Source organism: Barbus barbus, assembly GCF_936440315.1.
Source record: "Barbus barbus genome assembly, chromosome: 21".
Classification (NCBI taxonomy): domain Eukaryota; kingdom Metazoa; phylum Chordata; class Actinopteri; order Cypriniformes; family Cyprinidae; genus Barbus; species Barbus barbus.
In genome coordinates, this window is record NC_136749.1 from 19,383,420 (window position 1) to 19,406,007 (window position 22,588).

The 22,588-nt window shown below is 39.8% G+C and overlaps 1 protein-coding gene across 1 annotated transcript in view; it reads right to left on the reverse strand.

The window, feature by feature from the left end:
• Positions 1-22,588, reverse strand: part of LOC306887089 (protein tyrosine phosphatase type IVA 3-like) — a 41,451-nt gene that overhangs the window by 18,205 nt on the left and 658 nt on the right. The window contains exon 2 of the mRNA XM_079444580.1: positions 21,404-21,490. The gene's annotated coding sequence lies outside the window, so the exon portion shown is untranslated. The remainder of the gene's footprint in view (positions 1-21,403; positions 21,491-22,588) is intronic.

Genomic DNA, 22,588 nt, shown 5'->3' on the forward strand with positions numbered 1-22,588 from the left:
GACCATTAGCATTTGGTCATCAAAAATGACAAAAAAAAAAAAATCGATAATTTTCCTATTTAAAGCTTGACTCTTTTGTAGTTACATCGTGTACTAAGACCAACAGAAAATGAAAAGTTGCGATTTTCTAGACCGATACGGCTAGGAACTATACTCTCATTCCGGCGTAATAATCAAGGAACTTTGCTAGGAAAATTATCGAAACTCTTTGGTCATTTTTGAGCGAGATGCTAATGGTCTAATCCGATTCAATGATCTATGCTAAGCTAAGCTAAAAGTGCTACTGCCAGACCCGGAGATCGGCTGAATGGATTCAAAAACGGTAAAACTCAACTGTTTAACTCTAGGGGAGTTGTAAAATGAGCCTATTTCCAAAAAAAGTGGAGTGTTCCTTTAAATCAGATCAACATATGATGTTGCTAATTTTTTCACTGTGACACTTTAATGTGTGTTACACACAAGCACACATGCACATGTTGCACTGCATGTAAGTGTGGTGTGCAATTTGTTGCCAGGCTAGATACGCATAAGGAAGCATTTAAAGGGCAAAACCATACCACATGAACAGGACTCAATCCTTTGATTTCCAACAGACATAATGCAAGCATATGCTATTAGCAAAACCGCACGGAAAGCTGGATGTAAAACTCAATTACAGCATTTCCAAATGAAGGCAAACATAGAGTGATAAAATCATTATTAATCTCCACAAAATTAGAAATCACATTCTGAGATATTCAATGGGTGCCATTCTTAAAAAGAGAGAATACCAACTTATATTTTGACTAAGATCAGATAAAACTCAACTTCACAAGGCTGAATTAGTGCTTATGTCCCGATGAACATCAATAACATCATCTAGACTTCAGAGCAACATTTCACTCTCAATTAGGAGTCTCTAAAACCCTAAGCTTTATTACAGTGTTTGCAAAATCTAAAACAAGATTATTTAAACACCAAAACTCCGACATCCAAGAAGAAACTAGGTTTTGCGGACTACAAAAGATCTGCGTATATTGGTGTTTGTTCTCTATAGCAACATCCCTGTGATGTCACAAGAGATCTGGGGTTTTATCCTTATCCCTTCTGACCTGGAGGACCCAGTGTCCCTCATAACAGAAGATAGATACGAGCAGTGTTTTAATCCCTTTAAGAACACTGAGATCATCATCATCTCCTTTCCAGTCACATGACCCATTCAAACACAAAACAGATAATTTCAAACAAGTTCTGGAACATGCCATTTCTCCGGGGAGAAAAGGCCTGATACAGCTTCAAGAATCTAATAAATATATTATTACTTTTACAAAGCTTTATATGGGTCAGGAGTAAGTGATTACAAACATCTCATATTGGATTCTAGGGATGTGCAACAGCGACAGCGATGATCGATCATGAAAACGATGATCGTGGGAAAAAAATTCTGATTGGTTATAGCAGCACTTTGGGCGGAACCCTGAGCTCTGATTGTTTAGCTTGCAACAGCATGCAGTTCAAAGTATAGACGTGAGAAGAGAGAGGCTTGGCTTTGAAGTCATGTAGTGATGTCTGGGTTAGCTACATACATATCTGATTAATCTAATATAGGATGCGTTGGGATATTAACATTTATTTACATGCTGAATGCGCTGCATATTACGAGTGTTTAGTTTCATGCTCAAATGCAATGCCTGATATTGACTAAGTTATTTGAGACGGTCATATTGCTTTTAGATGTTTATTTTTCAAAAATACCGATCCTATAATAATGCAGTGTTTTTTTCGTCATATTTGTTCAACAGTAGGCATACTTTAATTAAAATTGTTTTCGTACTTCGTATGGCATCGAAAACACGCAGGCGATTTTAGGAATCACTTGATAATGTAGATGAAAATATAGCACAAATCTGCCATGAACATTAATGACATAAGCATTATAATGAGAACTTTATAGGATGTGAAATCTACAGTAAATTCCGTCCTTACCCGTGTTTCAGCGTGCTGTTGAAAGCGCATCACGGCAGGAGCTCTCTCTCTCTCGCTATAGTGTGTAAGTAACTTAAGGCCCCGATATACTTCAAACGAAATTTAAAAACAAACTGATATGACGTCATTTCGAACAAAATCAGGCCGAAATGAAGTTCACTTGGGCAGCTTGATACAGCAAACTTTCTGGAGGAGTTCGTTTTGGCTCCTAAACACCTTTGAGCTACCATTGGTCTGTGGCGATTACGCAATCGATGGGTGTGTTCTGGAGCTCCACCTTCTTTGACGCGCAATTTTTTTTCCCGGTTCATTTAACATAGGTCAGGCAGGGGAACAACATCTCCAAGTCACTAGCAACATAAATACACTGTGTCGTATAGCTGAGCTGCCACAAATATATCCGCACCTGTACAATCGCTCGCGGAGAGACTTTAAAGGGTCAGAGAAAGCATTTTATTTCTATAAAGAAATTGCAATGAAGCTTGGTGTCGACGACCTGGAGTTATGCAAAAAGGAACGTAGAGAAACATCAGATGCAAGTTTTCCAAAGCCATGAAAAGAATGAAATGAAAGGTAGCAAGTACCAAATAGATGTGTTTCAAATAAATATTACACCATACTACTGCTGCTGCTGCTGCTGTTGTTCTTTCAATAAGCGAATTTAAAAGGTATACAATAAATTAAATGCCAAAAGAACATACAATAATAAACCTTTGTTTTTATCAAATTATGACGACAACAAATATAAAAACGTGTAATAATTTAACCAGTTTAATAAAAGACCTAGATACAACCATCATTGCATCGTTGTTGTGTTTAGGGCATATGCTCGAGCGTCATGACACGTTTACATTAATCTATACCCCGCCTCCAGCAGCACGGGTGAGTTGGAATGTTCAAAAACAGTATACCGTCGCTCAGCCTTTTCAAAGTTCTTTTTGCCCCCAAACGAAGAACGAAAAAGAACTTTGTTTGAAGTATATCGCCTTTAAATTTCACTGGCATATGCATCCTATTGTGCAGATACATGTTGTAATGTAACGTTTATGTTATGCATCTAAATGATCTGATTAATATAATAGGAAGTGTCATAGAACGGGTTTCAGTTTATTTGCATAAAGTCAGCTTCACCTCAGGCAGCTATTTTTTAGATGCTTCTTTTTTAAATAACATTGCTACATCATAACCATATAGCATCTATCATTTTTATTTTTAACATTCATTTTCATAACAGTCTTCAGATATTTTCATTACCTCCATTACAGCCATGCCCTGCCCCTGCATAATTCTCATCTAGCCTTTGAGGAGGTCTAGTGAATTCAGAAACATCTGAGGGATGTTTCAAAATGTGCTGCTCATGGTGAGCAGCCATAGGAATTAGTGGGACACAGCCATAGGAATCAGTGTGTCAAAGTGTTGCAATGCATTGCGCTTTCCCTTAAGCTTTCCTTTCATTTCATTTCTTGTGTGTGTGGGGTTCATGGGATTCGGGGGAGTAAAAACAGAGACAGAGGACATGCTGTACGTGCATGCTGGGGAGGCTCCCTAGTCACCACCTATCGAAACTCGACTCTCTTTTCCAACTGGCAGACCAGATTTAAGCAAAAGATTCCTCCACGCCTGGTGTTCACCCCTGCAGCTCACACATGAAATGTCTATATAAGAGAACAAATGCTGTATACACTTTTGTACAGTCATCTGATTCACATACTGTGACTTTCATATAACAACCTGTCATGAATCAAAACAAAATAAAGAACCTTTGAGTGACTCCTCATTATACTGAATTTAGCATTTCATATAATTGTTTTGCGTGGGATGGCATATGGGTTCTTTTGCTATACAAATGATCAAACCCCCAGCATCAGCATGGCTTCCAATTGGCAGAGTCCAAAGCGTGGAAAAACTTGGAATGGAAGCCACTCCATCAATGGCATGCTGCTTGGGAATTTCTTTGTCCAGTTTCTAAATGTAAACTGTTGCTCACTCAGTAAAGTTAAGAGTACAACAGTTATTGCAATAAGGGTTATTTTTATTTACTCAGAGATCTCCTTTTCTATAAAGTAGGGATGGGCATTCCAAGCAAAAATTATATTCGCTGCATATTATAATAAAATCGCTGGGTATTATTTGAAAAAATCGCACTCCTCCCCTGCATGCACGCACAAACATCCATAAACAGAGAGAGAGGGGGAGAGAGATGACGCTTTCAATATGTATGATAAACTGTTTAATTCAGAAGATAGGTAACCTTAATTCAAGCCATGTAATGATTGTAACCTGCTGAAACATTAATATAATAAACATAACTGAATGATGGCACTTATTAACATAACAGTCCGTCGATTCGCATAAATCATCTGCTCATAAGGCTAGGACATTTCTATTTAAAAAAATGGAACCCCTAAAAGGAACAGGAACAAGATGGGAGGAAAAATATAGGTTAAACGTACCTATTAAGCACACTTTCATTTTTGAGCTCAGATTGTAAAAAGAAAAAATAATTGATTATCCTACTTGATGTCTTAACCAATTCATGTGTTTGTTACTATATACCTCCTGTAAGTTCAAGTCAATCAGATCATTGCACACTGAGATATGAGTGTCCATGTGTTCACTCTGTCTGGCCGCCATTTTGAAAGCGGACTAAAAATTCTCACCAAAACAGGAGGGCGCCCTTTAAATGTGCATTTTTTTAGATGTTTAAGCCTTTATTTTGGGTAAGTTTCACTACTTACTGTACTTATTTGCATATTATAACCTGGAACTTGGATGTGGGAAATAATTACATTAGATCCAAAAGATAGTTTTTAGCAACATAGCACAGATGCTACAGAACACAAGTTAGCTGACTAGCTGTATAAGATTGTGTGCTACTCTAACATATTACTTCACAGGCATTACTGGCTTGTACTTTTACATTCATAATATTATAAATTGACAGTTTATTGCTGGTCTGTGGTTTTACACTTCTGTAATTTTTAAATATTTCATATTATTTTAAACTGAGCTTAAAGGGTGCACTACTATGAAAATCACAGCTTCAGTGTGACATCAATAAGAAAAAGTATAATTTCATAGATATTGTTAATAATAGTTTATCATATTAAAATATGTATGAATTTAATACATGAACTAGATTATTTATTTAGCAAAATCTTGTAATTTAAAAAAATATTACATGAAATGTATTAAAAATTGTTGCTGCTCCAATTAAGCTCAGTGTGCTCTCTTTAAGCTCTTCCACATTAACCATCTACAGTTGGGCAAAAAAGTATTTAGTCAGCCACCAATTGTGCAAGTTCTCCCACTTAAAAAAGATGAGAGAGGCCTGTAATTTTCATCATAGGTACACTTCAACTATGAGAGACAGAATGGGGGGAAAGAATCCAGGAAATCAAATTGTAGTTTTTTAATGAATTAATTGGTAAATTCCTTAGTAAAATAAGTATTTGGTCACCTACAAACAAGCAAGCTTTCTGGCTCTCACAGACCTGTAACAACTTCTTTAAGAGGCTCCTCTGTCCTCCACTCGTTACCTGTATTAATTGCACCTGTTTGAACTCGTTATCAGTATAAAAGACACCTGTCCACAACCTCAAACAGTCACACTCCAAACTCCACTATGGCCAAGACCAAAGAGCTGTCGAAGGACACCAGAAACAAAATTGTAGACCTACACCAGGCTGGGAAGACTGAATCTGCAATAGGCAAGCAGCTTGGTGTGAAGAAATCAACTGTGGGAGCAATTATTAGAAAATGGAAGACATACAAGACCACTAATAATCTCCCTCGATCTGGGGCTCCATGCAAGATCTCACCCCGTGGGGTCAAAATGATCACAAGAATGGTGAGCAAAAATCCCAGAACCACACGGGGGGACCTAGTGAATGACCTGCAGAGAGCTGGGACCAAAGTAACAAAGGCTACCATCAGTAATACACTACTCCGCCAGGGACTCAAATCCTGCAGTGCCAGACGTGTCCCCCTGCTTAAGCCAGTACATGTCCGGGCCCGTCTGAAGTTTGCTAGAGAGCATTTGGATGATCCAGAAGAGGATTGGGAGAATGTCATATGGTCAGATGAAACCAGAATAGAACTTTTTGGTAAAAACTCATCGTGTTTGGAGGAGAAAGAATGCTGAGTTGCATCCAAAGAACACCATACCTACTGTGAAGCATGGGGGTGGAAACATCATGCTTTGGGGCTGTTTTTCTGCAAAGGGACCAGGACGACTGATCCTTGTAAAGGAAAGAATGAATGGGGCCATGTATCGTGAGATTTTGAGTGAAAACCTCCTTCCATCAGCAAGGGCATTGAAGATGAAACGTGGCTGGGTCTTTCAGCATGACAATGATCCCAAACACACCGCCCGGGCAATGAAGGAGTGGCTTCGTAAGAAGCATTTCAAGGTCCTGGAGTGGCCTAGCCAGTCTCCAGATATCAACCCCATAGAAAATCTTTGGAGGGAGTTGAAAGTCCGTGTTGCCCAGCGACAGCCCCAAAACATCACTGCTCTAGAGGAGATCTGCATGGAGGAATGGGCCAAAATACCAGCAACAGTGTGTGAAAACCTGGTGAAGACTTACAGAAAACGTTTGACCTCTGTCATTGCCAACAAAGGGTATATAACAAAGTATTGAGATTAACTTTTGTTATTGACCAAATACTTATTTTCCACCATAATTTGCAAATATTAAATAATAATAATTATTTAATATTATTAAATAATATTTGCAATATTAAATAAAATATGAAAAAAAATTGTACTGTATGTCACACTAGCATGCTCTAATGTTTAACGAAGAAATTTTTGAAAAGCTTTTATTTAAAAAAAATCTATATTTTTCAATAGTTATGTTATATTATCTCCAAATATGGGGGAAGTCGTGGCCTAATGGTTAGAGAGTCGGACTAGTAATCGAAAGGTTGCGAGTTCGAGCCCCCGGCCGGCAGGAATTGTAGGTGGGGGGAGGGAATGTCCAGCGCTCTCTCCACCCTCAATACCACGACTGAGGTGCCCTTGAGCAAGGCACCGAACCCCCAATTGCTCCCCGGGCGCTGCAGCATGGCTGCCCACTGCTCCGGGTGTGTGTGTGTGTGTGGATTTGTTCACTACTCACTGCTGTGTGTGTGCACTTGGATGGGTTAAACGCAGAGCACCAATTTCGAGTATGGGTCACCATACTTGACAATACGTCACGACTTTATAAATATTGGTATCAATCTTTTTGTAAGCTTGTTTTCTTTCAATTAGTACTGGTTTTGTGTATATTTTTGGAACTGATTGATCGTAGGCCTCATCAATCTGACAGGCCGTTACATGAGGAGAGCTGGACAGGAAGGGCAACAACCCAGCAGCAGGACCGGAATCTGCTACTTTGAATGGGGAGGAATAGGAGGAGCACTGCTAGAGCCCTAAAGAAAGAACTCCAGCAAGCTATATGTGTGCATGTTTCAGACCAAACTGTCAGAATCAGACTGTATTAGGGTGGCATAAAGGCCCAATGTCCTGTAGTGGGGCCTGTGCTCACAACTCATCACCATGCAGCTCGATTGGCATTTGCCAGAGAACACCAGAATTGGGAGGTTCGTCATTGGCATCCTGTTCTCTTCACTGATGAGAGCAGGTTCACACTAAGCACGTGACAGATATTACAGATTTTGGAGATGCCGTGGGAAACATTATGTTGCATGCAACATCATGCAGCATGACTGGTTTGGCAATGGGTCAGTAATGGTCTAGGGAGAAATATCCACAGAGGATTACAAAGACCTCCACATATTAGACAATGTACCATTGGTGCAGGATAAAATCCTCAGAGCCGCTGTCAGACCTTTACGCTGGTGCAGTGGGTCCTGGGTTCCTCCTGGTGCATGATAATGCCCAGCCTCAGTGGCTAGAGTGTGCAGTTTTTAGATGACAATGGCATTGATGCCACTGGAATCAAGAGATTTCCAATCTCCCCCATTAATTTTCAATCGACAGTCATTTTGGACGAATAAAGCTACAATCGATACCTACAATCAGTCAGTAATTAAATACAAAACCAGTACTAATTGAACAAAAACTAGTTGACAAAAAGATTGAATCCCATTTTTGTGATAATATAGTAGAACAAAAAGATTGAATCCCATTTTTGTGATAATATAGTAGAACAAGAAGATGTATAAGCTATTTTTGAAGATATAAGCATTTCAAAACAAATTTCTTGGTAAAACAGCATGCTAGTATGAAAAACAATGCAACTTTTCATATTTTATTTAATATTGACAAAACTATCCACAAATAATGCTTTTTTAACTCAAAAAATGAGGTACATAAACTCAGATTAATGAGGCCTACAAAAAATTTGTTCCAAAAATAAACAAAACCTGCCCTAATTGAATCAGGTTGAGGAGAGTTTTCCCAGAAACCTCACGAGGCAGGGCCAGAGCGTTCAAACGTTTCTGCCCACCTCTAACACACTCTCCTCACTTAAATCTCCTCATCTTCAATTTCTTCCAGTGTGGCAGTCGGGAGACACATCAGGCTTTCACCCTCTCCTACCTGTTCCTTCATCACCCGTGGCTTGCGTGATAGGAGACACGTTCAGTTCTCTCCCACAGCCTACAGGCCCCGTACCGGCCGCTTTTCAGTCCGGTACATCAGTCCCCGTGGACTCCCTCATCCAACTTCGCCCCCTCCAGACCTTCTCGACACCCTAACTCTGGTATGTCTTCAAGACTACAACACTCTGCTTGCTCTATTGCATTCCTTTCACGAATGGGAGCGTCTACCAGGGGTTTCGCCTTGGGTTCTCCGCACAGTTCGGTCTGGCTACACACTTCAGTTTGGCCGCAATCCCCCCCGCTTCGACGGGGTTCACCTGACAGTAGTAAGCAGCGCCTCAAAGGCTTCTGTGGTACAGCAGGAACTGTCCTCCCTCCTCCTCAAGGGGGCAATAGAGGAAGTCCCTCAATCGGACCTGGAACAAGGCTTTTTCAGTCGCTATTTTCTTGTGCCAAAGAGGGACTATTCTAGACCTGCGTTGTCTGAACCTCTCCCTTTACAAAGGGAAGTTCAAGATGCTGACATTGAAGACCATTATGTCTCACATTCGAGAGTGAGACTGGTTTGTCACTGACGACCTGAAAGATGCCTATTTTCATATTCAGGTCGTTCGGCGGCACAGGAAGTTCCTTCGGTTTGCTTTTGGAGAGAAGGCTTACCAATACAAGGTTCTTCCCTTTGGCCTGGCTTTGGCACCGAGGACGTTCACAAAGTGCATGGATGCTGCTCTGGCCCCTTTGAGGCTCCAGGGCATTCGTGTACTCAACTACCTGGACGATTGGCTTATTCTGGCCCACTCCAGGGAGTCAGTGAGCCGTCACAGGGATGTCGTTCTCCGCCACATTCGTACCCTTGACCTCAGAATGAACACCAAGAAGAGTGTTCTCTCCCCTTCTCAACAAGCTGTGTTTTTAGGAGTTCACTTTGATTCCGTTCAAATGCAGGCCCGTCTAGTTCCTGCCCGGATTTCCAGCCTCAATACAGGTTTGGCCCGCTTCAAGCTAGACCATCATGTCTCCGTGAGCACTTGTCGCAGGCTCTTAGGCCTCATGGCCGCAGCCTCCCCTGTGCTGCCCCTGGGGTTGCTCCACATGAGGCCGTTCCTTTGGTGGATGAAACTTTTAGGGGTCTGCTCCACAGGAGCAGCCACTCGCCCACCTCTAACACACTCTCCTCACTTAAATCTGTGTCGCAGTTGCTTTCGCACCCTTTTAATATGGCGGGACCCCCTTTTCTCCAGAGTGGAGTCAGAATTGGGGCGATTCACCATCAGCAAATGGTCACGACGGACGCATCCCTGGCAGGCTGGGGCACGGTCTTCGAGGGGAGGCCGGCGTGCGGAGTTTGGACAGGAGAGTTCCTCTCCTGGCACATAAACTGGCTGGAGCTGAGAGCTGTCTTCCTGGCACTGATTCACTTTCTCCCCTCTTTCAGGGGGTGTCATGTGATTGTCAGGACAGACAACATGGCGGTAGTAGCCCATATAAATCGCCAAGGGGGTTCACGGTCGTGCACCCTAAACAGGCATGCATGCCGTCTCCTCCTTTGGGCTCAGGACAAGTTCCTCTCCTTGAGAGCGGTTCACGTCCTGGGAGTCTTGAACCTTGCAGCCGACTTTCTGTCGAGACAGAAGCTCAGGTCGGGGGAGTGGATGTTGAACCGTCAAACGGTAGCTCAGATTTGCATCACAGGAGTCTTCTCAATGCCCACTTTGGTTTTCCCTGAGTTCCCCGGCACCTCTGGGCATATATGCGTTCGCTCACCCTTGGCCGGACATGAGATTTCCACCCGTCAAGCTGATTCCGGCAGTTCTGTGCAGGATGAAGGAGAGCGGTGTCCGCCTCCTACTCGTAGCCCCATTCTGGCCATCCCAGACGTGGTTCTCAGAGCTGATTCCTCTTCTGTATCGGCCTCCTTGGGAGATTCCGATCAGGCAGGACCTGCTCTCTCAGCTTCAGGGCAAGATCTGGCACCGTCAACCCGAGATCTGGAAGCTGTGGGTATGGCCCATCCAAGGTCACGGGTCTTGATTTCTAGTCTTCCTGCTGAGGTTCAGGAGACTATCGCTAATGCCAGAGCCCCCTCCACTAGGAAGCTGTACTCTTCCAAATGGAAGGTCTTTGAGTCTTGGTGTTTAACCCACATAGTGGACCCAGTTAACTGCCCTATTAGTTCAGTGCTGGAGTTCCTGCAAGAGAAACTTGCGGCAGGGGCAGCTGCTACCACCTTAAGGATTCGGAGAGAGCTGGATGAGGTTCCCCTGGGGAGACATCGGATGGTCTCTGCGTTTATGCGTGGTGTCCGGTGTCTGAGACCAGTACGCCCCATTGGAGTTCCTTCTTGGGACTTATCTGTCGTCCTTGAGGGTCTAATGGTAGCCCCATTTGAGCCCTTAGAGTCAGCTCCAGAACGCATTCTGACTCTCAAGGTTACTCTTTTGTTGGCGCAAACTTCTTTAAAAAGAGTTGGGGACTTGCGAGCTCTCTCTGTCAGCGAGATGTGTATGGACTTCGCCCCGGGTATGGTCAAGGTGACCATTTTATCCGCATCTTTTCGCTCTCAGGTGGTCACACTTCACTCTTTCCATCCTCCCTTTGCTTCAGACGAGGATGAAAGGCTTCACATGCTCTGTCCTGTCCGAGCTTTGAAGATCTATGTGGACCGCTCCAGCCATTGGAGGAAATCTCCCGAGTTGTTGGTATGTTTTGGTGCTGGCCGCCGTGGGCTTGCCACATCAAAGCACAGAATTTCTCACTGGGTGAGGGATGCTATTTCACTGGCTTATGAGGTGCGTGGTCTTTCTTCACCTCTCAGCGTTCGGGCGCATTCTACTAGGAGCGTGGCTTCCTCTCAAGCTCTTTTTAGAGGGGTCTCCCTAGAGGATATTTGTGTAGCAGCAGGATGATCCTCTCCGCACATTTTTATCAGGTTCTATAACTTGGATCTTGACACGGCTCTGGGTTCCCAGATTTTATCTGCTTGAACCAGCCGTGTATGCTGTCTGGTTCGTAAACAGGCCAGATAGGGCAGCATTTGTAGCTTGGCATGTTTGGTATATCGTTCCCAAAGCGTCTTTAGAATTTAGAAGCCACAAGAAAGTATGGTGACACAAAATAAAACGTGGTGAATAAAAATATCATCAATCCTGAGGTCGAAGTGCGGAGGGGGAGTTTTCAGGAGTGATGATATAAAATGGGCATCCAATCACCCCTTTAAATGACACTTCACTATGAGTAAGTGATCAAACTGAATGCCTTGTTGCATGATTTTAGTGTTCTGTTTATTTTGTGATTGACTTTGTACCTTTAAATGAAACATTTTTTTCAATTATTCTTTAAAAAGTTTGTTTAAAATAAACAAGAATTTTTAATAAAACATGATGTGAGCTTAATAGGAACAGGGGTGTGCTTTAGGGCTGCACGATTAATCGCATGTGATTGTCATGCGCATCTCGTCAGTAAAGCCGGTTCTTTGATTAGCGGTAAATCTCCATCACCTGCTTTCAGATGGAGCGCCATTTAATACACTTTTTGCATTTAATGATGTACATCTTAATTGAAATGCTTTTTTCATTTAAAATAAAATGAAATAATTTTGTGTGAGAGATTAATATTTTAACATAACTTGTTAAACTTGCTACTGAAACCAATAGCTTGTGCAATAAAAATGACTAAATGTAGATTTTGGTGAGCTTAATAGGTACGTTTACCTATACACATATACATATACACATACATACAAAAATAAACAGGTTTATTTTATGAATATGAAAGTTTCACTTTTTGAAAATTACTATTAACAAAAAAATTGACTTTCACGATATTCAAATTTTTTGAGATGCACCTGTATATATGTTTGTATGTATGTATGCATGTATGAATGATAGAACAAATTTTCATTTTTTCAGGCGTGTATAATAAAATGTTTACATCATATAAAATAATCATTCCAATATTTTTTTTTCAGTTTCTATGTAAAAAGCTAAATAATATTTAGTAACAATGTTTAAATAACTTTTGAGACATGTATTAAAATTTGCAAAAATTTTACAAGACAAACACATAGGCAGGGCCCGACAATAAGGACTGCCCGATGGCCCGGTACGACAGTAGACGTATTTGTCACTTGACCGATCGGGCCACTGCAGCGTCGTCACAAAATTTTATCATTTGCATGTTTTAATTAAAGCCTTGTTAATTAAAAAATTCAAGTGATTAAAAGGCATTTCTGCGTGACAGACAACTCCATTCATTAGTACTCGGTTGCTGTGTTCCGTTCTGTGTGAACAGTGCGCGCACAGACAGCCACGTCTCTGACACGCGCAAGCCACCTGAACGGGCAAATACATACAAAAGTATATCAAAATACCCATCTTGGCAAGTAACTTTGTAGATTTAACAATGATTAGTCTAATTTATACACTGGAGTACAGATGCACCGATCGACCGGACATATTTTGTTTTATTTCAGACTATCTCTGTCCCGTGCTTGCACACAAATTGCACTGCAATCATTTTCCCAAATGCTATTTGTGTGGGAATGTTACGTTATTATTATAATTAGTCTGCAAACTTCCGTTAATCGAGGCCAGAGACGCTGAAAAAGAAATCAAAGAGGAAACAAATACTGTAGCAGTCAGATCAAGATCACTGTTCACACGATGCGTGAAATACAGGAGGAAAATCCAAATATGGAATTTTATATGAATGTTTCTGAGGGGAACTGTCTGTTTTTAGAAATGGCGTTTTCTTCTAATTTTGTCTCCGTATAATGCATTTCAATTAGTGTTAATACGCACAGCGCTGCTCTAATTACAGTGGTACCCAAGGAGTTGTTCTATTAAGCGCCACCTGCTGGCAGAGAGTGAAACTGCGTCTCATTCAGCCCGTCTGCTGTTTCTGTGTCATGCACGCAGATGTTTTATGTGGCATAATTTCACAAAGCTAAAGTCAGGTAATTCTGTTTTTGCTTCAGATTTCGAAATTATACAGTCTAATATGAATCAAACCTTGCACATTTTTTTTTTGATCATTTCATGATTAAAATGCAGTGGCTGCCTCTAATTTGAAATGGCTATAAAAAAAATCAAGGTTCAACAAAGAGTGAAGAATATGCATATGTTATTTAATGTGATTTTTCAATTTCTGTACCCGAACATCTACAAACACAAAAACCTAAAGCATTATTTAATTTCTATATTTGTGCTATAGGCCTATGTTTATTTGTGCTATTACTTGTGCTATACACACTTAATAATGTTTAAACTTTATATTTATGTTTATTTCTGGCTAGTGATTTTTTTCTGTGATATTGAAATTGAAAGAGAATTGTAAAATGTATTTGCTATCTAAAATATTGGTGTCATATATGCTTATTTACTATAGTAGAGATCAAAAACAATGACAGCAACTATTTTTTGTGTGTGTCAGGACCAGTAAAAATGTTGGCAGGGAAAGTCAAAATTTTAGAAAAAATTCTTAGCGTTGATCCCTGCATATAGGGCTGTGATAGTTGCCGTGACAACCGCGTCATCGCGGTTGTCTATTGTCACCGGCATTAGTGCACGTGATGTCACACACTCTATAACAAGCATAATACAAAGCTTTATATAAAAGTGTAATAATAGTAACAGTTGCAAATTGTTTTATTTAGACTATAAATCTATGCTAATTCACAAATTACCTCAAACGCCATACAATGCGTTTCCTTTAGATTGACCGCAGGCTTGAGCGCAGGAAAATACAGTTTATTCTGCATTCGGCAAATTCATTTCATGATGAGCGATGGACCTTGTTGGGAAACCAAATACTACATCGCTGATCTGGAATCATTTCCATTCATGTCACCCATCTGTGTCTTCAAGTTCACATGATCGCAAACACCCGGCTGGTCAGGTTTGTATTGGTGAGGCTTTCTCCAAACTGGCCAAATACAAACGAGACAGCGGTAAATGGAAGATGCCAACAACAAATGTGGCAACATATGCCGTGATTCCTATTCCACAGAGAGTGTGTGCGTACAAGATCAATGACTGGAAGATTTAGCTTCTGACTAAGACGGTTCCTTCCTACTAGCCCGAAACACTATCAAATTGGCCCTGGACCAGAGAGGAACTCTTATTATTGAGCCCTGCAACATCTACTTAGAATGAAAGCAGCAATAGCCACATCCAACATCCTATCAAACAACACTGAAACCCATTCGGGAAACTTGTCAATCACGGTATGTCTCTGAGAAGTCACTGGATGTTCTCATGGATTCTCCTAAGGATGATAGAAATAACTTTTATCTTCCAGATGGGTCTTAACCAGCCCCTTTGGGTGTGCCTTTAAGAACATGTCCTACTTCTTCAGGACCATCTCCTTCCAAAAGCAGGAGTCCAGTGACAGCCCCATCTGTCTACTGCCACTCAGCCTGTACTGAAACATTTCACACCATCACTCATTACTCCAGACCTACATGAAAGACACCAGAACTGCCCAAGATTGTCCCACATCTGCGCCCAATGAAGGAAGATCAAGAATGCACACCAAAAGGTCAAGAACTAGTCAATGTCCTAATGGTGCTATCAGGACTTGCTGCACTTAAACACCATAAATCAGCTTTGTGTTTATAAAGATACAAGCTCAAATCGGTTACAGGATGCAGAATCAGATTGCTGACTCTCCAGTGCATCATTAGACCATCATTACCACAACAGGCTGTATACAGCGGACAACATCTAAAAACAATGGCAGTTGCCAAAGCCTACTGTTATGCGTGTATCAGTGGCTTCAGAATTGGGGCAGATTGCTTCTTATATAGAAATGGCAACGGTAATGAATTTAACTATTTACTTATATGCTTTCCACTGTGATTCCTTTAGTAATTTTGAGGGAGAAATATTTTGAAATTCATAATTATTTACTTCCCCTAACAGGTTCATTTCAAATGAGATATGACAAGCATAATATCTTGTGGTTCAGTGAGCAAGTCAGCAATTAAGTAAACACAGATTCATGCACAATCAATTTATAAGTAATTTGTTCAGGAATAGGATTAAACTGGTCATGCTATATGTTTTGGATTCACTACAAAGAAACAGATTCATAAGAGTCATTCATCTAGGGATCGGACTACACTAGCTGTACTGTACATTTTTGATTCCCTAAAAAATGTTTTTGAAGAGTCACTCATTTATTAATGACTATTAATGGTAGCGGACTACACTCGTGGTGCTGTATGTTCTGGATTCACTAAAAAGAACAGGTTCAAAAGTGTCATTTATTTGGGGATCGGACTACACAGGTCACGTTATATGTTCTAGATTCACTAAAATTAAAAGTTTCAATAGAGTCATTTGTTTAGGGATTGTACTAGACACGCTGAGCTGTTTATTTTGAATTCACTAAAAAAAACTGGTTCATAAGTCATTCGTTTAGGAATCGCACTACAAGTTGCACTGTATGTTTTTGATTCATTTAAAAGAACTAGTTAATACAACACTCTGGATGGACTGGCTCTAAACACTAGCTCTCACAGGGGTCACCACGGTTCCAGGTCAGCCATTTTTGGCCACAGCTGCTGGCGCATAATCAGATACTTGTTTGGATTTCAGATTGATTCATATCTAAACAGTTTGAATATGAGCACAATGTGACGTAAAAGTAGTTTGTGTTTACTGCAATCAACTGTCCAACATGCATGACATGTATGTGTCTGTGTAAACTGCATGAGAAATAAAACTGCAGAGAGACGAGCTGGGATATCTATCATGATATTGCATCACCTCAAAATCCCCAAAACACATGATAACTATAGTTTATACTGGAACTCAGGGGCTTCTCCCAATTGCCCTGTGGACCACTGTTTGTTTTTTTTGAGACAGGGTTGCAAGCCGTGCGCTAGTTGAATGCAAATAATGCTTGCAGAGAACTATTCCCACAAAAGAAAGATACAGTTGTGCTAAACTCTATGGGATCCCCACAGGAAGCATTTCCCTTCATTGTGTCTCTATACACTGGCCACGAGGAATCCCCAGGGAGTTTTCGGACACCAGCTTGTGCGCTCTCTCTCTCTCTCTCTATCGAGTTCATCCTTTTTTTTGACTTCACCATGACTCTTTATCTCCCAGTGAGGCACTCACCACCCTTTTTCCCTCAGCTACCCAAAGCACACATAGCCACACACAGTGTCCAGATCTCCAGCATATCACCTAAGGGACAGCGGGAGAAATCTCATTAAGAAAGCATTCAGCCTTAGGAAATGAAACATTCTGTGTGTGTGATAGAGAGAGACAGAGAGTGAAAAAAAACATATGCTGGTGATGACTATGGTCAACTATGACTAACTTAGAAAACATCTTAAACATGAAACATCCTTGTTTTAGCACAAGATGATCAGAGGAAGACGATCTTAGCCTTTCAAACGGTCTGATATTAATAAGAACACCTGCAGTACGTTGCTAAAATCAACAAGATATGAGGGAATAAATCCCAAAGTATATTAATTTATTATGCATAAACCAAGTTATGCATACAATGTGCAAAATGCAGATTTCATCATCTGCTCTTGCACAGTTGAAAGAGAAACCGATAGGACAGTTCAAAAACAACTACAAACTACTTGAGACGACAATAACACATGCCAGTGTTGATGAGCGCATGTGATGAAGAGATACCTGCAACTTATTTAAACGTACAAAAACATTTCGATCAACTCATTATTAAACAGTTTAATGTCTCAAGACACAGAACCTGATTTTGGAATTAAATTAATCTCAACTTGTGAAAAAGCAAAAATTAAGCAATTTGCAGAAAAGCTGCATTTTCTGTGATCAAGAAATAAAGTAAAAAGATCAATATTGTGAAATATTACAAATTAAAATAACCATTTTCTATTTTAATATGTTAAAATATTTTTTTATTCCTGTGATGGCAAATATGCTTATTAGACACAAGAAACATTTTTATCAGTGCAGTAAACATGCTGCTTAATACTTTTTTACATATTCTTTTTATGAACAGAAAGTTCAAAAGAACAAGTGTCTATTTCAAAAAGAAATCTTTTGAATAATTATACGTCTTTAACTGTCACTTTTGATCAATTCAATGCATCCTAAATTAAAAACGTATTCAATTCTTTAAAAACAAAAAACTCTAAACTTGTAGTGTATATAAAATATATACTCCAAAGACAATGAGGGGCAAATTATTTCTCCGCAAACACCCAAAGCTTGTTATTAAATTCAAACCGAATGCCCAAAACCGTTCTCTCCTCCTTTGCAGCAATAAAAGATAATGTAGTCAAACATGTTTCCCATGAAGTTGCCAGTGTGACCTACTTCTCATATTTCATTTTAATATCTTCTTTCTGAAATAATATTTTTTTCCACATCAAAAGTCTTTAACATCTGAACTGAGGAGATTCAAATGGACCCGCATCTAAGGGCCCCTTTATACCAGATGTTAACATACATTATAATCAGCATTGTTGACCATAGCCATAATTGGACGACTTTTACACGTTATACCAGATCTGAAAGACTACTTACATAAAAATTTTTCTGTCACTTCTGTCACACAAAAAAAAAAAAACACAGAAAATTCAAAATGCTTAATTTTTTGGGATTTCTGGTCTATTGTATTTCTTAGTTTAGAAAAATTCTCAATGTATGATACTAACAACTATTGGAAGTGTGAAATGGGGGGAAAGTTATAAAGCACCGAATGAGAAAAAAAGATTGATCCTTGCATCCCTCCAAATGTGGTTTCAGTGATCTGAACACACTCTGATCACAATAGATGTGATCCATCTATTACCAGCATGTATGTGGTCAAGTGCAATCTGATTGTGATGCGATCCCTGAAAATGTCTTATTCACTCTAAAGTAAATGGTTCCTATTACAATAATGCACTCAATGCTTGTGTATACATGATGACCTTAAGTGCCAGTTTAAGAGAACGGGGAAAACTGCTCCTCTGGGAATCACAGCACAGCCCTTTATTTGGCAACAGTGCACTTCTGAAACCTCCACTACTTTCTTCCCTCTTTATGTGGCTGTTAGGCAGCCAGAAACTGCCAGGCACCGGTAAAGTCAGATGAAGCCATTTTGATTGACAGGCAGAACTGCAGTAGGAGAGTCCTGCGGCTTATTTCTTCTATGAAACTACTACTATTAAGTAGCAGTGAGTAACAGGTTTCTAAGACTCTGGCTCCGGCCCCGTGCGACTTTGTTCTCAGGGAGGAATTCCCAGCAGCAGGCTTCAGTAAATGCATGCCGGGTAAATGTCACATACCCTTAGGGGGCCGACTTTCCTCAAATGAAGGCGCTTGCTTTGATTAGACCCACTGCGTTTCGGGTTGAATAACAGAAGTCACCCTCTAATAAAAAAACACAAACTATTGCATCTGTGTTGAAATGGAAAACAGACAGGGAGGCTGAGGTGGTAATGCTAAAATAATGGGAGACATAAACAGAGAAAAAAGCTAAATCAAAGAAAACATTAACACCCCCACCACCTTTATAATCTCTCCCTTTCTTACTCTCACTTTTTCCTAATAAAAGGGGAGTAACTCACTTGCCTTGGAGGAAGCCACCCCTTGCCCTATGGTGGCAGTTTACGTCATTGGTTAAACTTTAGTGTACAGAGCCAAGAGAAACTCTTCCAACATTCCATTACTAACAGCAGGGTGGGTTGGTGACCTGGAGCGTGAAGTGCACGGCAGGTAGGAGGAAACCCATCCCAGCCTAAACTCTTCCTGCCTGACTGATTAGAGGCGGGCTTACCCTCCTGGCCTGCACCTACAGGAGATTTCCACTGTGGTTGCAAAGACAACGCAATGTTTGTTTGCTTAGATGAACAGTTATAGGCAATGGCAGCAAATCAAATGAACTATGCAGGAATGGCAGGCTCACTTATAAGTTCAAAGGAACATACCATAAGGTTGTTTGACAGTAAAACTACTTGACCCGAAGACTGCATATATTTACTGCATTTAACACCTGCAGTCAAATACCAGACACAGGAGTTGACCTTTTCTGAGAATTTCTCACTTCATTAGAAGTGACAGAAACGTCTTTATCAGGACTATTTCTTTCAAGTATATAGATTGTGTTTGCAAGCCAATTTTAATATTTACAGTGTGTTTGTACAAAGCAAATAATAATAATAATAATAATAATTCTCTTATCTAGGAGGGAAAATGTTTCTTACCCCATGCATAAACTGACTTGTCCTGCCTGTAACTGGCAAATACAATTTATCACCATTTTTCATGCAATTTCATCTTCACTATAGCTCATTTTAAAGGGATTGCTCACTAAAAAAAATGTAATTCTGTCATCATTTACACACCCTCATGCTGCTCCAAAGCTGTATGATGTTTTTTCTTCTGTGGAATATTAAAGAAGATAAAGTGTTATAACCAATATACAGTGGAAGTCAATGGTCATCAAAACTGTTCTTCAAAATATCACCTTTTGTGTTCTGCAGAAGAAAATCAGTCATGCAAGTTCAAAATGACATGAGGGAGAAAAAAGTTTGGGGTGAACATCCCTTTAAAAAGTCCAACGATACGACAACTACAATTGTACTGTATATGAGTAGAACAATACATAGCAAGTAGTCTCAATTAATATGTAATTATAAATACTGCATGCATAACTGCAAAACAAATGTTATTTAAAATGTTTTAGATGGTGTTTGGCATGTCACAACACACGATTATTTCATGTCTCAACTACAAATCAAATATTTTAAACCCTGAAAGCATGTCAACTGATGCACTCAATTGTCTTGTATAAATAAATGCATCTTGTAAATGCTTGTTCAGGATTTTACAGCACCTTAGGTTAAAGTCATAAACAAACCAAAACACAAAAGCTGCAGAAATGCTCCTTCTGTGCCAAAGCTAACAAAACAATAGAAAGCTGGAATACTTGAGCCAATATTCCACACAGATTACATGTCAGCAACGACAGCTTTGTGTTCCCTTCTACCAGCATATATGTGAAACGCAGTCAACTACAGCTGTGAAGAAAAACTGCAACATGAACTCGGGACAGATAACCTGGCACAAGAGAGCTCTTTAATCTGGGAACAGCTCTTCCTGAGAATGCAAATCGCAATTTAAGCAGAACTGAATCATCAAGCATTTAGAGTGACATGAACATAACCGCGTCTGTGCAAATAATAGGTGTATATTTGGTAAAGGTTTAAAGACTTGAGACGGACACGATACCGGACAAAGAGACCACACACATGCACAAACCGAGCCTGATCACAACTTTTTGCTTTGATTGTGCGTTACGGAGTCAACATGTCCACTCTATCAAGTAATTTCCATGCACATCCAAAGTTATAGAGGTTTTCTTTTACTTTCTCCATCGTTATGCGAATGGATGGTGATATGCGTCCAACTGTGCCCCATTCTATACACAAAGCTTCTAACATAGAACAATACAAATACGTTTACTGTCTGTGAGCTGATTAATTAATAAACTAAATATGAACACAAATGCTTAATATAATCGGTGCTGTGTGAAAGAAATACCTCCACACACCGTTAGCAGCGCGCTAACGCTAACAGCCCCTCAACGCTTTTGTTCTGAAAACGCCGGTAGCAGACGAGCACTTTCCTTGACAAATTAACTTTCCACACTGCATAAAAACCACATTCACAAGATAAAATGTCAGGCGTTTGCTTATATTGATGAAATATTAATATATGTGAGAATTTATTGACTATAACAGCTCCAAAACCAAACAATTATTCACTCAGCGCGCGCTCCACGCCGTCAAAAATACAAGTCGCGCGGATTAACAGGGCACACACGATTTCACAAAGCTGTTAAACACAGTTGTATCTTAGTAGACGACTTTATGCTGATTTTTCATACTCACAGATTTGTCAGACTCGCTCCATGTGATTCAGTGTGTACCCATGTACGTATGGGTGCGTGTGCGCACGCGAGCGCGGAGATTCCCCTGCTGCAACCATGGAGACGTAGCGTCACCCAGAGCAACAGAGAGGGAAGAAAAATAATGCGTAAAATGACATTAGAATAAAACTTCAATATTTATACTAATACACATATATTGTTTTAAATTACATATTAATTCTAAACAATTTGTGAGAGTAAAACTGATCATGTGAAGAGAATAGAAATTCCTATTTCATATTTGCGAGTTTTTAGTTACAGTAATAAAATCTATAACTCTAGATTGAATTTAGTTACAAATTTAGTATTTAAGTATATTCATATTCACAACAATACATACAGGTTCTTCTAATCTCATGCCTAGCTAATTATTAGGCTAAATTATTAAATACTACTAATATTGCGCCATCTAGTGTGAAATGATGAAAATATGTCAGTGGGTCATGTGGAGCTTGAAATTTTCCTTACTTTAACCTTGTCATATACATACATTTTCGCATATGACATATATTTTCACAATGTCATATAAAAGGACATATAAATGGCATTATTTCCGAAATGCCCAAAAGAACAGTACCCAGGTGTCCTGCAAAATAATGTACAATGAGATTTAACTTTAAAGTGAATTGAACTTCTTTAGAATGGCATCATATTAATAATTTTTAAAAATCAGTAATGAGGTCGTTAGAATTATTGTTACATCGTCCTTTATAGGTTAAGTACTCTGTCTGGTTCAGAATTTCATGCAGGTCATTGCCTATTAAAAGATGAGGCTCACATATGTCCAGCAACAGATGGATAGTCCACGTCAGTTGTGACCTTTGGAGGAAATAGTAGGCTATTATTTGAGTTAAATGATAACAGTATGCTAAACATTTTATTACTTACACTGGCTCTTTAGAATGCTAAACTGGTTAAATAATTGAGAGTTGAAAGGATATTGGCAAACAACTAACAGTGGGACATTAAGAATATAAAACAAGCCTGCAATTTCAGATTCATTGATTGTTGAAAAAGCTTTATGCAGGTGATGCCTGAATCTTTCTGCGTCATGGATACGGATGATGAATTTGTTATATATTTTAATTTTGTCACTTTTAAGATTTAGGTTGGGTATTTTTTCTTTTCATTCTTTATTGTAACTGTA